The sequence below is a fragment of the Hipposideros armiger genome, unplaced genomic scaffold, assembly GCF_001890085.2.
Source record: "Hipposideros armiger isolate ML-2016 unplaced genomic scaffold, ASM189008v1 scaffold_195, whole genome shotgun sequence".
NCBI classification, from domain to species: Eukaryota; Metazoa; Chordata; class Mammalia; order Chiroptera; family Hipposideridae; genus Hipposideros; species Hipposideros armiger.
The window spans coordinates 2,590,433-2,608,446 of NW_017731545.1; positions in this window are offsets into that span (position 1 = coordinate 2,590,433).

Genomic DNA, 18,014 nt, shown 5'->3' on the forward strand with positions numbered 1-18,014 from the left:
AAAATGACCATAGAAAAACTTAATACAACCAAGAGCTGGTTCTTTTAAAAAAATAATAAATTGATACACCCTTGGCTAGACTCACTAAGATAAAAAAAGAAATGACACATATAAACAAAATCGAAATGAAAGAGGAAAAGTTACTACAGATGCTATAAAAATGAAAAGAATCATCCAAGAATACTATGAAGGACTATATACCACCAAATTCAATAACCTAGAAGAAATGGACAAGTTCTTAGATACACACAGCCTTCCTAGACCGAATCACAAAGAACTGGAAAATCTAAATAGACCAATCGACAGTAAGGAAATTGAATCAGTCATCCAAAAACCTTCCCAAAAGCAAAAGTCCAGGACCAGATAATTTCACAGTAAATTTTACCAAACATTCAAACAGGATCTAATATCTGTCCTCCTCAAATTATTCCAAAAAATTGAAGAAGAGGCAATACTTCCTAATTCCTTTTATGAGGCCAACATTACCCTAATACCAAAACCTGGTATAGATAACACACACAAAAAAGAAAAGTACAGTTCAATATCTCTGGTGAATACAGACACAAAAATCCTAAACAAAATATCAAATCGAATACAAAAATACATTAGAAAGATTATACATCAGATCAAGTGGGGTTCATCCCAGGGACACAAGAATGCTTCAACATATGCAAACTGATCAATGTGATACACCACATAAACAAAATAAAAGACAAAAATTATATGATTGTATCAGTAGGTGCAGAAAATGCATTTGACAAGATACAACATCCATTTATGATTAAAACACTTAATAAAATGGGTATAGAAGGAAAATACCTTTACCTAATAAAGGCCATATATTGACAAACTCCCAGCTAATATCATAGTTAATGATGAAAAACTGAAGCTTTTTGCTTTACTTTCAGGAACAAGACAGGGTTGCCCCCTATCACCATGTTATTCAAATATGTATTGGAAGTCCTATCCAAAGCAATCAGGCAAGAGAAAGAAATAAAGGACATCAGAATTGAAGAAGTTAAATTGTTACTTTTTGCAGGTGACATGATTCTTTATGGAGAAAACCCTAAAGACTCCACCAAAAAGCCATTAGAAACAATAAATGAATACAGTGAAGTTGCTGGCTACAAAACCAATGTACAAAAGTCCACAGCATTCCTATATACTAACAATGAAATTTCAGAAAAAGAAATAAAAAAACAATTCCTTTTGCAATTGCAGCAAAAAGAATAAAATACCTAGGAATAAACTTAACAAAGGATGTGAAGGACCTATACACTGAAAACTATAAGACATCATTAAAAGAAATTGAAAAAGACACAAAGAAATAGAAAGACATTCTGTGTTCATGGATTGGAAGAACTCGACATAGTTAAAATGACCATGTTACTCAAAGCAATATACAGATTTAATGCAACCCCCATCAAAATCCCAATGGCATTTTTTAAAGAAATGGAATAAAAAATCATCAGATTTGTATGGAATCACAAAAGACCCCAAATAACTACAGCAATCCTGAGGAAAAAGAACAAGGCTGGAGGTATCACACTCCCTGATTTCAAATTATACTACAAAGCAACTATAATCAAAACAGCATGGTATTGGCAGAAAAACAGACACACAGACCAATGGAATAGAATTGAGAACCCAGAAATAAATCCACATGTATATGGGCAGATAATTTTCTACAAACAAGCCAAAAACATACACTGGAGAAAAGAAAGCCTCTTTAATAAATGATGTTGGGAAAATTGGAAAGCCACGTGCAAAAGAATGAAATTAGTCTACTATCTATCACCATATACCAAAATTAACTCAAAATGGATCAAAGACCTAAATATAAGACCTGAAACAATAAAGTGCATAGAAAAGAGCATACGTACTAATCTTGTGGACCTTGGGTTCAGAGAGGATTTTATGAATTTGACTTCAAAGGCAAGGGAAGTAAAAGCAAAAATATATGAATGGGACTATATTAAACCAAAAAAGCTTCTGTACAGAAGCTTCAACAAAGACAGAAGTTTTCTGTACAGAAACCATCAACAAAACAAAGAGTCATCCAACCAACTGGGAGAAGATATTTGCAAGCAACACTTCCGATGAGGGGCTAATATCCAAAATATATATAAGGAACTCATATAACTCAAAAACAAAAAATCAAACAATCCAATTAAAAAATGGTCAGAGGACCTGAACAGACACTTCTCCCAAGAAGACATACATAGAGCCAACAGATATATGAAAAAAAGTGCTCAACTTTACTAGCTATTAAGGAAAATGTATATCAAAACCACAATGGAGTATCACCTTACACCTGTTAGAATGGCTATCATCAACAAGACAAATAATAAGAAGTATTGGAGAGGCTGTGGAGAAAATGGAACCCTCATACACTGCTGGTGAGAATGTAAATTGGCACTATAGAAAACAGTATGGAGGTTCCTGAAAAAGTTAAGAATAGAATTACCATATGACCGAGCAATCTCTCTTCTGGGTATCTACCAAAAAATCTGAAACACATATCCGTAAAGATATATTTATCCCTATGTTCAATGCAGCATTATTTATGGTGGTCAAGACATGGGAACAACCAAATTGTCATTTGATAGATGATTGGATAAAGAAGATGTGGTATAAGTACACAATGGAATACTACTCCATTGGAAAAGGTGAAATAATGCCATTTGTGACAACATGGATGGATCTTGAGGGTTTTATGCTATGTGAAATAAGTCAGATAGAAAAGGACAAAAACCATATGAATTTTTTCCAGGACCCATTGTTCCCCGAAAAAAAAATGCATTGTTCCCCAATAAAGTTAAAAAAAGATGCATGTTTCTAAATCTCCTTTAAAAAAACACAAAACAAAACGTATGACTGAGCTCATAAGTGAAATATGAAACAAATATATGGTGATGGAAGGAGAACTGACTCTAGGTGGTAAGCACACAGTGTGATGATATATAGATAATGTATTACAGAAATGTACACTTGAAACCTATGTAATTTTACTAACCATTGTCACCCTAATAAATTTTTAAAAAAAGAAAACACAAGAAAAAATGTTGAACATCAGATAACACAAGTCAGAATTTAATAGCCTTCACATCATGAATGTAACTATAATAAATTAATCTCATCACTAGGTCTCAATTTACTTACAAAGGATCCCAGCTGTCACCCAACGTCAAATGGGTAGCAACGTTTGGTTCATAGGAGTAGAACTTTGACTATTGAAAAAGCATTTATAGGCACTATTAGCAGAAAGAATCAGCGTAGTAAATAATACAATTATGAGCTATGGTTCAGATATTCAAGTGCAAGTGTCCAGAAGATGATGTAGCAGCTAATCTGTGCAGGTAGCTTTGAAAATAATGACATTTAACCTATCATAGCAATTGTTTTTATAAAAAGCATGAACTACTGTAGTGAATAATAAAATCCAGCATAAAAATTACATCCTGGTGCTAGAAATCATAAAATTGAACACATTAAGTCACTTACAAGGGAGAAAAATCAATGCTTTTAAAAGTGTTTAATAAACTTATTTAAAGAGGAAAAACACTAGCAAACCACTATTTCTTCTGTGCATTTCTAGGCAATGTACTTGCCAAATTCACAAAGTATAATTTAAATGATTATTCAAAGCATAACATGAAGGACAGCAGTTAATCTGATTTGAGTAATGACATTTCTAATGTATTTATCTGGAGTAGCGATTGCTGAATTGCACTATTAGTAAGCTTACCCTATTTACTGGAATGCTGATACGTATTTAAAAATCTGTCTCTGAATAATGCAGACTGAGCATGTGGACAATAGCAGGGTTCTTTTGCTTTCCTCTCTTCCTTTCTATATTATCTGATCTGTCCACCTTGGTTTGGAATGGGTCCCTGAGCTGTGTCATTGTTGATGCCTCAGCTCTCTCCCACCTCCCAGTTTGGCCTCCTTGGGTTCTGATATCTGATACACTTAGGACACCTCAGAGGAATGCAGCTGAGAATTCATTGTCCCTGAGCTTTTTAAATATCCCTATGAACTCTCCTCTTTTTGCCGAGTTGGGAACCATTTCTCACGCTTGATTACTTGATTCACCAACCTTAAAATTATTGCATCTGTATTGTGAGTGGGATCAATTGCCTAAAACATCCAGCTCATAGCACTATTGGCTGCATGCAAGACAAGTTAGAACTGAAACCCTCCTAACTGAGGATTTCTTTAAAATTGTGCTCTCTGATGAAAATGGAGAAGAAATATTTGTATCAAATACCCATTTCAGCTCCATTCCTTTCTGAAACTGTAAACTCAGCTGCTACTTCCTTTCTTTCTGCTTCTCTAGAGCCCTCATTGGAACTTGCAAGTTTTAATTTGTCAACTGTAAGAATGGGGTCAACGTGTATTTTTAAAAGAGAAGGGAGGAGATCCAAAAGGAAAAAGAAGTATAATCCAAACCATTGAGTAATGCAGCCTCTCCTATATGAAAGCCTTTTGCTCACATGATCACTCCAGAGCTGGAGTGAACTTGAGGATTTGGGCAGACCTGTAGGTAAACCATCTTTTGATGTCATTGAATTGTCAACCAGTCGATATCTATTGAGCACCAGCTACATGCCAGGCTATAGGTACTGGAGCAACTAAGACAGATAAGGTCCATCCCATGTTCCTATGTAGCCTCCTAGCATGTCACTGACTCTTTCTTACTAGGTTTTTTTCCCCTGGGGGAGTCAGAGGTCAGTAACCACATGGAATTGCATGAAGTTTGCATTGAGTGCAGAGTGATATTGTCCATTAAGCATTGTGCTGCCTGTACTGATGGTTACTGGAATGCTTCCAGTCTGATTGGTATAGAAGTCTTGGCCATAGAGATAAGTAATAGAACCTGGAAATAGCACTAGTGTGGAAGGGGTGTCCACTGGCAGTTCTATGCAGACCAATGTAGGGATGGCAGCAGGGCAGCAACACCTGGGCAGTGTCTTTACATTGTCCTGGGGCAGGTCTGGCCATGCAAGATACGCAGGCCAAAGTGCAATGCTCCTTCTAGCTACAAAATAACCCAGGAGCTAGGGACCTAGTGACCATCAATTTAATAAGAGAGAGTTTGATGAGCTTTCATGTGCTAAATCATGAAAACAAAGGTGTCATTTAGCTGGTGACTGTTGAGTTAAACAAAGGTCATACTATTTCTAAAATCAATCAAAAATTATTACAATGACTTGATTAACTGCAATTATATTACTTGGTAAGAAATTTTATTATAAGAAATAGAATATTTTATATAATTATAGTATATAGAATATAATGTATGATATATTATAGCTTATATATTTATATATTACATATATTATAAGATATATAACATAAATATATATCTCATTTAGAAATTTTAAAAGGTTTATAAATTAATTTATGTTACTTGCTAGCTCTTAAAATTCTCAAATCTTTTGAATGTTATCTTTTATCTATATCTATATCTTTTTCAGTAAAGTATAACCATGGCTGCCATTATATTTTCAAGTGATTCCAATATTGGCAGGGCCTAGCACAAGTTACAGATGGAGGCTCTCATGCCATATGTCTAAATACTTAAAACTTACCCGTCAAACTTTGATAATTTATGTTTATTCCCCTACCTTGAAAAATATTCCTTTGTAAAATGACCTAGAAGAACAGGTTTGCATTTAGGATTCTTGGATTCCTCTGAGTTCCCCACCCCCTTGTGGTGATGCAGGGAGAGCTGGTCCCCAGTCCTCAGCACACGTCCATATCTCCTTCTCTTTTTGCCTCCAGCTCCCTCCTTCACTGTGAAATGCCTGGACATGAACATGGAGACCCATCCACACCCACGTGCAGGCTCAGGGCTGTATGGACAGTGAATTCTGGGATCCTAGTTATCCGGAGCATGGTCCAGGGGAGACGGTTCCAAGTGGTTATGTCCAAGTGGTTAAGACCCTATGCTTTCCAGGGAAGCTCCCAACCAACGACAGAGTGGAAGAACTCAGTCTTGTGAGGTGTGGAACTTATTTTAGGGATAACTTTAGCTTAAGAATTCCCCTGGGGCCTTTTGAGTTTCCTTTGCTCAGCCGGCTCCAAACTCTTTGGAGTGTACTTTCTTTTCTAATAATTGCCCTTGAGCCATTCTCTACTGCTCGGGCCTGCTTCTGCTTTTTTGAAATGTATTTTTACTTCTAATAAACTCCTTTTCTGCAACTTAAAAAAAAAGAATTCCCCTGGTCCTGATTGCAATTTTCTGACAACTGTGCTGTAGGCTGAGTTTTCCCAGCCAACCCTCCTCCTTCTCTCTTTCCTTCACAGGTCAGGTCTGTATCATCTGAATGCTCTCTGTACCTGTTGGCTGCCTCCCCTTTATCCTTCATAGGTGTTCTCCCCAAATCTCCTGCACATCTAATTTCATCATGATGTCTATTTCTTGGAGGACCTTAACTAACACAGACCATAGTTATGGTCTGGATTGTATAGTTACATTTCTGGATTGTCCAGGATGGTTTAGATTTTAAGCGTTTTGTCACATTATCCCTTTTTTTATTAATCCCTAGGGAATCTTATCCATACCCATGGGTTTTTAAAACTTTTTATTTTAAAATAATTATAGAGTCACTGGCAGTTGCAAAAATAACAGCAAGTCCCATGTACCCCTCACCCTGCTTCCTCCAATGTTGACATCTTATATTGCTTTAGTACACCCCATGGATCCTAAAACCAACTACATGTTGGTGACTCTCCCATTTTATTTTTAATGCAAATAGACCCCTCTCCCTTGAGTTCTAGTTGCACTTACTCTTACCTACTCACCTACTCAGCATTTCTACCTGGATGTCTAACAATACTTTCAAATTTAACATGTCCAAAGAGAATCCTCAATCCTTGGCTTCCTAATTTGCATCTTATTCCTTTTAGTAAATGCACTGCCTTTTAAATATAAAGACTAACACTTATTATTAATAGCATCCTTATTATTAGTTATCCCTAATAAAACACATTTTCCATAATCAGTAATTAGATACTCATATGTTTGCTTACTAGTTTACAAGTTTACTAGTTTATTTCAGCCTTTATTTCCACTATAAGTCCCAGAACAGGATTCAGCTGCTTGGCTCATAATTTGAACAGCAACGAACAGACCTGGCATTCAATTAACACACGTTCAATAAATTAATGAACAAACTGCAGAGAGAGTGAGTGAAATCATGAATACAGGTATGCATCAGAGTTTTGGAGTCCGATCTCCCCAAAACTTTCAACACTTTATGTCTAACCCATAGAAGCCTTGTTTAAAGATATAAATATCCTTCAATATCAAGGTGACATCACATACACTCAAGCCTCCCTCACTTGGTTTATTATAAGGCTGGCTGAACCCTTCAGTGCATTTAATTCACCATTACTTACTTGTTCTTTATTACCTCCATATGTGTTGTGTGAGTTTGTGCATGTATGTTTATATGAATTCTTATTATTCAGGTTCTTAAAATATCCTTTATAAGAGGAACTATACATGGCTGACCCAGATGCATGAGAGGAAACATTTCATTTCTCAAGAAGAGCCTTCTGTGCACCCCACCACCTCCCTGCTCTGTGTGGCTTACCCATGGGACCTAGTGGTTCTAAACATTGGAGCAACTGCTTGGCTCATAATTTATTTACCTACTGTGTGCATAACAAATAGGACTTAACTATAACCAGCTGGGGCTATTTTTGTCAAAACCAGATTTCGAATCCTGCACTTGATGAAAACTACTAGGGTGTTTTTCTGATTCTCATAATTGTGTGAGCCTGTGTCTGTGTACCTGTTTGTCTATCTGTCTGTGTATGAGAAGAGAGGGACCAAGGGGTACGTGGGGAGAAACCCAAACAAGTAGATTTTATATTCTTTATTAATCACAGATAAAAATATTTTTTTCTTTAGCAAAACTAGGCTGGTTGGTTCAAAACTTGTCTGAAAAGAAAAGTTGCTATTTATACTAAATCCCAATTGGAAGGTCAAAAAAAGCCTGAATCCACAGAAGACTGTGTACAAGAGAAAAGACCATCAAAGACTGGGCAAGGAGAAGCTCCATTTCACAACTACAATGAGCATATACTTCTTTATATCATTTAAAAATAAATATTAAGTGGTTTTAATCAAATCATTATTAATCTGAAAAGATAAATGCTCAGAGGGTCTTTCCACAGACCGTCTGAAGTCTATTAACAACAAGCTATAAGGGTGGTTGCTAACTTTGGTGGGGGGTTATGGGCTCCTTAGAAATCTAATGAAAGCTATGAAAGCAAACCCTCTCCCCAGAAAAAAAAATCACATTCACAATTTGTTTACAATTTCCAGTTGTTCACTGACCATCTGAAAGCCATGCATGAGTCCTAGATTAAGAATCCCTTTTCTAAAGGAAATATAACATGTAACCATGATTTAAAGGAAATCATGGAGTTTTAACATTTTAAAGTTTCTTAGAAATAACTTAGTCCTTACTCTCATTTTCTTGATGTGAGCAGAGGTCTGGAGAGAGTATGACTTGTCAAAAGTAACACAAGTTTGACAGAGTTAGGAATTTGTGTGCTATTTTAAGTCCACTTCCTTAGAAGCAGACCCTGAAACAATGATTGGTGGGAAAGTGATTTATTAGGGAGGTGCTCCCTGGGGAGACCAGCAAAGGGGTGAAGGGAGTGGGGGAGCAGGACAGAGAAAAGGAGTAGGCCAGGCCAGGGTGCCCTCTTAGGAAAATAGCAGCAGAGAGAGTCAAGCAATAAACTGGAGTGTAAGTCGCACCCAAGGAAACGGTTGACTTTCATACCTGCACACCCTTCATCACTGGTTGAGAGGAAGGTGGAAATGAACTCCCAAGAACCAATCGTCCAAGGGCAGTCCACCCCCAGTAAAAACAAACAAACAAACAAACAAACAAAAACCTGACTGCAGATGCTAGTTGGGGACAGAGATTAGTAACTGTAAAAGGGATGCCAAAGCTGCCAGGTGGAAAGCAGCTGATGTGACAGAACCAAGCTTTCTTGACCCCATGCTGCTGCCCCAAAAAGAGACACAGATTGACTTTTTGGTGAGTGTCTCAATGCTTGCTATCACAAGATTAAAGATTAACAGATGTTTAATATTATTTAAATTCTCATCTTAAAGCATGATGAGGGTTCCCCGGCCTTTAAATGTAAGCCTTGTGCAGAGTAACACCAGAGATAGGAAGAACTGCTACATGGCATCTTTCTTTTGGAGTCTCCATGATGCTAGGCATCCTGGGGATTCCATTGCCCACTCTGTAAAGCCACCATAAACTCTTCCCCAAATAGCACCCTCCACCCCAACCTTATATATACCTCAAACAAGGGCCAGACAGGTTTGCTTTTTTTCTGCAGAGCATTTTCTTTTGCAGGGTTGAAATTCCCCCTATCCTCCTGAGCAACATAACTGCATTGCAGAGAGATGTGTACACACGTGCTTCTTAGTCTTGAATAGTCTTCCCTACTAAGCCAACAGAAATGAGTTTTGCTTTAATTATATAACAAAATCCTGAAGACTGAAGCCACAACATTGGCAATCCTGCTCCAGGTTTATAAACTGCCAGGGAAAAAAGATCACAGCCCAATAGAAATATAGGCAACAGAAATGAAAAAGCAGTTGAGAGACTGGATATACTAATGGTCAATAGCCAAACCAGACATAAAAATAGAACTCTAATCCACAGTCTGCAGCAACCAGTCCAGAATGTCAAACTACAACCTCTGTGGCCATTAATCTAAAATAGCCAGGACTTAATCAATAACTGACAGCTTCCCTAATTTGTGCCCCCTGCAACTTGGGACCAACCAGAGAAAGCCAAATATGATCAACTAGCCAATCACATAAGACTGTTGCAGGAAAGAGAGTTCTTGGCTTTGCACAGGAAAGAATTCAAGCATTAGCCAGACAAAAGAACAAAAGTAGTTTATTGTGAGGATATCCACTCCACAGTGTAGAGGCTGCCCTAAGGCAAGAGACAGCCTCGATCCTCTTTATGGCTATGGTTTTTATTAGTTAAGCTTTTTAATACGGGGGTAGGGGGAAGAACATCCTTAGTTCTCAGAAGGGGTGGGCTTTTCAGGGATTTGGGACACACTTTTTTTTGTCCTTATATGGTTCTCTCTGGGAGTACCATGGTGCTGATGGGTGTGTCATTTAGCATGGAGATGTTTTCCAATGACTGTATAATGTGGCTGGAGGTTACTTGGAGGTGAATCTCATCACCATCTTGGTCTTGGACAGTTCTGGCTGGTTTCCTTATCACATCCTGATTTATTGGTCCATCTTAGGCTGGCAGTTAGCGGTTTTTCTTAGAGGCCCTGCCCCCACCCTATCTCAGGATGCTGGCTGCTAGTGAGTCCGCCTCCAGCTTCTCCAGGCCAACAGCCTCCAATCAGGGCACATGTGAACTGAAGCCGCCCCTTTTCCACTATTAAGTTTTCCCACTCCTCTGCTTGCCTTTGAGTTTCTGCCAAATGCAAGTGATGGTGTTCTAACAAGCTCTGAATAAATAGGCTTTACTTATTTTCATTTGGCCAGCTGTTGTTTATTTCCACACAGTTCATAGAGAAAATACAAACACCCAATAAATATGATGGGTGGGAGGAGCGTAATTGTAACTAATTTAAAAAAATGCAATTAAAACAATGAAATAAATTTTCTTTTTTACTTGATTTGGAGGGCAGTTAGAAGTATTAAACAAAAGGTAAAAAAGTGCAAGCCCTTAACTCATCCCAATTCTAGCAATTCATTTTGCACAAATTGTTTCATAAGTACACAATTATGTATAAAGATGTCCACTCTTTAAATATTTGTATGTAATAAATGTCAAAAAAAGGAATGGATAAAACATGAGACACCCATGAAATGGACTTCTGTGAGACCATCCCAAGAATAAAATGCTGATGACAGAAACATGACAGGGATAGATGGTCGAGTAAAAAAGACAAAACCATATGTTTCAGTGCCATTTTGTGAGCACACATGTGTGTGCACAGGCACATCTCTCTGGCTTCATCCCAGAAGTGGGGCTGGAGAACGGGATATGGGATTTCACTTTATACATTTCTCATTGTTTAAGATTTTATGAGGATCCTGTATTACCTTGACAATGAAAAAATTAAAATAAAAAAACAGACTGGAAAATGCAGTCGTTCACTTGAAATGTGGTGCTGAGCACATGTTAGTCACTCAATCACCTATTTTCTCACTTTTCCAGGTATTGTGGCTGAGTTATGCAGAATAAGGACTGGGCATTGATAATAGCTTTGATTCCTGGAACAATACCAGAGATAATGAGGAGCCACTTCACTGACAATGCCCTGCCACACCTTGCGAGAGACAAGACAAACATTGGTGCAGGTGCTAGAACAATCACCTCTTATTTATCTGCCATTGTCCAGAAGGAGTCGATCTACACTGGTGAATTTTCCAAAATAATAGAAGCTTTCCATCTATTTAAAGAGCCGACTTTTTTTTTTAATTTAACCATTTTTGAGGGAAATCTTTTCTAAATGGATTTCACAACTCCTACCTTTTCAAAGAAAGTACAGTGATCATAATATAACCAATTCCTGATCATTTAGGGCACAGTTCTGACTATTGAGCCCTAAGCTATGACTTATTTCAGTGCCCTATTTGGGATAGACTGAAGCAGATGGAGAAGCTGGCCTTTACTTTGAATCATCACCAATCCCTACAACTTTTAGTTTCTTTCTAATTTGAAAATTTCTCTCACTTCTCTCACTTTCAGCTGCCCTTTAGAGATAATATACTTTTGGATCTTACTCTATCTGGGGGAACTCCCAATTATTGTTCAGAACTCATTTCATCTGATACTCCATCCCAAAGTGGAGCCAGAGTACAGATTTGGGTGAACATGGTTCCCTGGGAGGTGATCCCAAGAAGCAGAGTGAGGGTGTATGAGAGGAGGAGTAAAGAGAAGGTAGCCAGAAAAGGTGTTAATGAGCAGGTTGTGTGGGTAATAGGAACTAGAAATCTCACTGGGGACCTTTGGAGACTTAGTGGAGACACACCTTATTATCGTCCAACTGAAAAGTAAAGAAATTGGAGCATTTATTCACCAATAAGTATCCTTCTTATCTCCTTTGTTTAAGGATTGTTGGAGGGTGAGGGGAGATCAGATCTTAGCACTTTGGGTCTGGTTTTTAGCTGGGCCAGAAAATGCCTTCACACAGAAACACACTGGAGCAGGCTAAGATGTCAGGAGAAGAGCACCAAAAAAGCCAGTCACACCCTCACACAGACTCATGTAATCAGCAATAGTATCCCATTTTACAGAGTAGAAAACTGAGACTATGAGAGCTTAAACTACCTGCCCAGGCTAACAGTTAGCCAATGACACAGCTAGGATCCTAATCTAGGTGGAGCTGACTTCAAAGTCTCTGTTGGTGGTCACAAATGGCTGCTATGTATACAGGGGCCTCTTGGGACCCTTCTAAATTATCATCATCTGAGAAATCAGCTGACCCAGATTATTAATCCTGAGAAGCTGTGACTCCACCTTGTTTCCTGATGTATCCTGGTGCCTAGAATAGTGGCTAGCATGTGATAGGCACTTGTGAATAAATGTATGAGGCTCAAGGAAACTGTGACACTGTCTTCAGCGGTCTAAGTGCAAGTATTAATCAGGCCTGGGTTCAATACAGTTCATTACCTTCAGGTGTAGCTGCTTGATCCTAGAGTACAATTCCTGTGTGTGTGTTCGTTCGTTCATTCATTCATGCATTGATTCACTCATTCAGCTATTATTTACTGAGTACCTATTATATACAAACACCATGCTAAATGCTAAGTTTTCATTTAAGAGGAAAATATTCATGGAATTCACAGTCTGGAGAAGGAGGCAGGCATTAATCAAAAGACTTATACAAATCACACCTGAAAAAGCCTTTTGTTCACATTTCAATTTATAGGAAAACCAAGGACAAAGGAGCATATTAGACGAAGCCACAGACAATGGGAAGCAAAATCCAGATGGCAGGAAACCCTGTAGTACAAACAGCCTACTTCTTCAACAAAAATTGCCATGGGAGAAAATAAAGAGAGGTGGAAAGAGAAACCTATAATTAAAAGAGATTTAAAAGACATATCAACTAATCATAATATGTGACTCTTATTTAGATCTTGATTCAAACAAACTGTGAAAATTATAACATCTGTGAGATAATTGGACATTTGGAACTGACTGGATATTTGCTATTGAAGAATTATTGCTCTTTAGGTGTGACAGATTCAGGTTATGCTTAGAAATAGGCTTTATTGTTAAGAGACACATACTGAAATATTTATAGATGAAATTATATAATGTCTTGAATTTGCTTCAAAAGAAAGGAAGTGGACAGGGCTTTGGATAAAATAAGACTGTTTATGAATTGATAAAATGTTGAAGCTGGTGGGGGACGCTTGGGAGTTTGTGATACTATACTGTCTACTGTGATATGTTTGTAATTTTTGCAGTAAAAAGTTTATAGAAAAGATCACACAAATATTTCATTATTAACTGAGATACATGTTATAAGGACCAAGTACAGGGTTACTGTAAGATATTAGAATTGGCAAGCTTGATAGATGGGAAGGCCAAGGGAGGCTTCTCTGACTAGAAAGGGTATTTACTTTTTTGAATTAATATTTTTTATTTAAAAATATCATTTTTGGCAATACATTATTAAGCCATCTTTCTTTCTTCTTTCTTTCTTTCTTTCTTTCTTTCTTTCTTTTTTGCTGGAAAACTCTACAAGGTATATAACACTAAGCAGGCATATTTTTCTTTTTGCCTGTAGTAGTGCTTCTTTTCTAATTTGAAATTTGTTGTTTGAGTGGAAAACACGTAGTTCCAAGGGTGTCATAATCCTATTAAAATCTCAGTGTCTGAATATCCATCCCTCCATTAAACAATAACTGAGATACCTTGTGAAAAGAGGGTTAGAGATATAGACTGTGGACCCCTCCCCTTGAACCTGAGCCATCTTGTGCATGCTTCACACTAAAAAATACAGTGCAAGTGGCAATGTGTGACTTCTAAGGTCAGAAAAAAACAAAGAAGCTTTACTTGTTTTCTTTGGGTATCCATTTGGGGAGCCCTGCAGCTCCCATATTGTGAGGAAGCCCTGGCTAGGTGGGGAGGCCACCTGTAGGTGCTCTGATTGACAGTTCTAGCTGAGGTTCCAACCTAGCTGACATTAACTACCAAATCTGTTAGTAAAGAGCTGCTAAATGATTCCAGCCCCCAAATGTTAACTCACCCTTGGCCATTAACTCTTTGCAGCTAGAACCCCATATATCATGGAGCAGAGACAAGGCATACCCACTATGCCTTATTTGTAAGCATAATAAAATTATTTCACACCACTAAGTTTGGGGGTGATTTGTTATACAGCAATAGCAACCAGAACAGAGGGCCAGCAGGAGGACTGTTAAGCAGATATTCCTAAAAATGCTGAGGGCTAAGGTTGAGCCTGGGGTTGAGGGAGTTCAGGAAAGCTACAACAGCAAACTAATTCCATGGGAAGTCAAAGAACACCCAGATACAAACCATGATTCTGCTATATCTTGACAACCCCACTCCTTCCCTAAGCCACTTTAAGTTCTGGACAACACTCTAGGTATTTCAGGCAAAAAGACATTTAACAAGGGACTTTGGTGCTCACAAAAATCTTTGGAATAGCCGGAGGTATGGCAGTCAGGGGTCACCACTGGACCACACCATGGCAGGAGCAGGTCATGAAACTATGTCTGCTGCTGCCCTCACAAGTGCCACAGCATAGTAACTTCATACACACCACTGAAAACGCAGAGGTGAATCAGAGGCTGCCCATTAGCCACCATCTCTGCAGAAAGGTGGCCTCCAGATCCTTTCCACCATCCAAATTTTACATGAACAAACCTCACTGGCAAAATCTGAATCTAGAATCCTAGCTTCAAGGGAGCCTGAAAAGGCTAGGGGGTCTAGTTTTTAATATTTCAGTTTCTAGACTTCCAGTTTAGGCTTCTGGTGGGAGGTGGGACATAGAATTAGATGCAAGTCAAAAACTTTGAGCCCTAGGGAATTCCTTCTCCTCTTTAAGGGAGAAAGGATCAAGATGAATTCAGGCTTTCCATCTTGATATTTAAAAATATAAATCATTTGTTCTAAATACTCTTTAAAGAACAATCAAATTTTCATTATAGAGAAGAGGGGGTACAATATGGCATGAAGCATAATACAATCTGTGTTGTGAAAACACAGGGAGAAATAGGACCAGGTGACATAGCTATGCCAAAAAGGAGACCTGGGACCCATAGTTAAGAGAAAGACAGCATTGAAGAAGGGCAGAGCAGAACTGGCCTCCATCACCACTATCACATCTGTAAAGTGAGCCACCACTGAATAGGAGATATATATATATATATATATATATATATATATATATATATATATATATATATATATATATATATATATATATATATCTTCTTGCTGTATTAGGCAATCCAGGATCTGGGGAATAGTAGCCCACCTTAAAGACTGATTAAATTAGAGGTAACCAGTATTTGGTACTCTCTTACATCTTGGCTGTCCTGCTTTCTCTCTGAGCCTCAATTCCCTCATCAATAAAGTGAGGGATAACAGCTTATAGACTCTTATTATATCACAAAAAATCACATGTGAAACTACATAACAGATCCTCTCTAACGGGGCACATATTCCCCTCCTGACATGAAGCAATAACTGGTTGAGATTTCAAAATCTGGATTGCAAATAATATATCTGAAAAAGAATTTCTCTTTTATTCTTGTTATGTATTTTTCTATTTCTTGGACACAAATAGTAGTATTGAAGTGTCTTTTCTCTTTTCAATCCTACCCATGATTCTTGCTCCAGAAATAACAACATATGCTTGCAGAATATCTCCTCTGAAGATGGTATTATGGAGCTGAACACACATAACTGAGCCAGTAACTTTCAATTTGCTCCTCCAGGAATATATCAGAAGACGCAGATAATTTTCTCCAAACATTCTCTAACTTCTGGGCAGCTGGTGCTTGTTATAACCACATTACTCACTTAGATGGGTGTGCATGAGACTTTTCCATGTTAAATTACCTAATGAGTTATTGTGGTCAAGGGGGCACCATCAGATGGCCTACATCTCACCATGGCAGTAATAGCAATATTCAGTCAAGTTGTTTCCATCATCACCTGCCAAACTTCAAGCTCTTACAAAAGCATGGGCACTATTAAGCAGCTATTGACTTGAATGTAATAATAATGTGGCTCTTGGTGAGACTACATCAGTGTCCCTTACATTGTTCTAAAAGGAAATAAAGGTTTTCTCTTTGTATGGCAGGGTTCTTGCATGAAATAGGCATACCTGCAGTTTCTGCCTTATGAAACACCCCTGGTAAGCTCTGATGAGATGCAATCCTCCCCTGGCAAGATCTTACTGGCTTCATGAGGCATTTAGAACTCAATCTTGGATCACTGAGTCTTCTCCAAACTTCAGGACCTCTCTCCAACTCAGTCTCATACTAGAATATGGGCAACACTTTCAAATAGAGTTGTATCTGGGCAAAAGAGTAATCACAGCCTCCTTTTCCCCACTATGGCTCTCACTGTCTTCAATGTCTTTGAGTAAAGCCATTTATTTAACTGTCTTGGTTTGAGTTCCTCCAAAATCTGACCCTGAGATAAGAACATGGGAGCAAGTAATTTATTTGAAAGGTGATTCCAGGAAATATTCTGAGGAAGCAAGGAAGTGAGGGAAGAGAAAGAACCAATACAGAGTGTTAATGAGAAGACTAATGCTGTGAACAACTGGGTTTCAATCCTGCCAGAACCTCTGTGAGACTGTCTCACAGAGTTGTCCCACCCAAGGAAGCTGGAGCACTTATTCATCAACCTGCATCTGTCATTGGTTGAAGAAGCACCTGGGAGCATTCACTCTCCAGCACTTCCAGTTCACCATTTTGTAGACAAAGAGTGTTCTATGACAAGATGAAGGCCTCAGGAAGAGACTTAGGTGTTTGAGGTAGAAAGTCATCAGCCTGTACAAGGAGAGTTTACTAAATCTACAGGTGACATCTGTTGTGGACCAATGGGATGTGGGCAGAGCATCAACATTGTCTGCTACATAAACCAACTCATCATGTACAGAGGACTTTCAGTAAAATTATCAGCTGATTTATCATTAGAAACCATGAAGACCAGAAGGCTATAGTATGATATCTTCAAAGTGCTGAAAGAAAACATTTTTAGTGAAAAATTCTGTATCTGACAAAATTATCCTCAAAATTGAAGGAGAAATTAAGACATTTCCAGGTAAACAAAACTGAGAGAGTTCATCATTAGCAGATCCACCTTCAAGAAATTCTTTTTTTTTAAATTAAAGTTTATTGGGGTGGCAATTGTTAGTAAAATTACATAGACTTCAGGTGTACAATTCTGTAAGACATCATCTACATATCCCACTGTGTGTTCACCACCCAGAGTCACTTCTCCATCCATCACCATATATTGGATCCCTTTTCTACATGGAGGCTTTCAGACTTTGATGAAAGGAAGGGTAAGCCCACATGAAAAAAAAAATAAAGAGAATGAGCAAAGGTAATTACATAGATAAACAACCTAAGTTTCCATCAACAGATGAATGGATACAGAAAATGTGATATATATATATATATATATATATATATATATATGATGAAATACTACTCAGCCATAAAAAAAGATGAAGTATTGCTATTTGTAACAACATGGATAGATCTTGAGGGTTTTATGCTAAGTAAAATAAGTTAGAAAATGACAAAAAACATATAATTTAACTCATATGTGAAAAATGAAACAAAAAAGAAACATATGAACAAACAAAAAAGACCGGTGGTTACCAGAGGGGAAAGGGGCTGGTGGGGAGTGAAATGGGTAAAGAGCACCTGAAGCTGATGTTGTATAATATTGTATGTCAACTATATATGACTACATATATATATATAT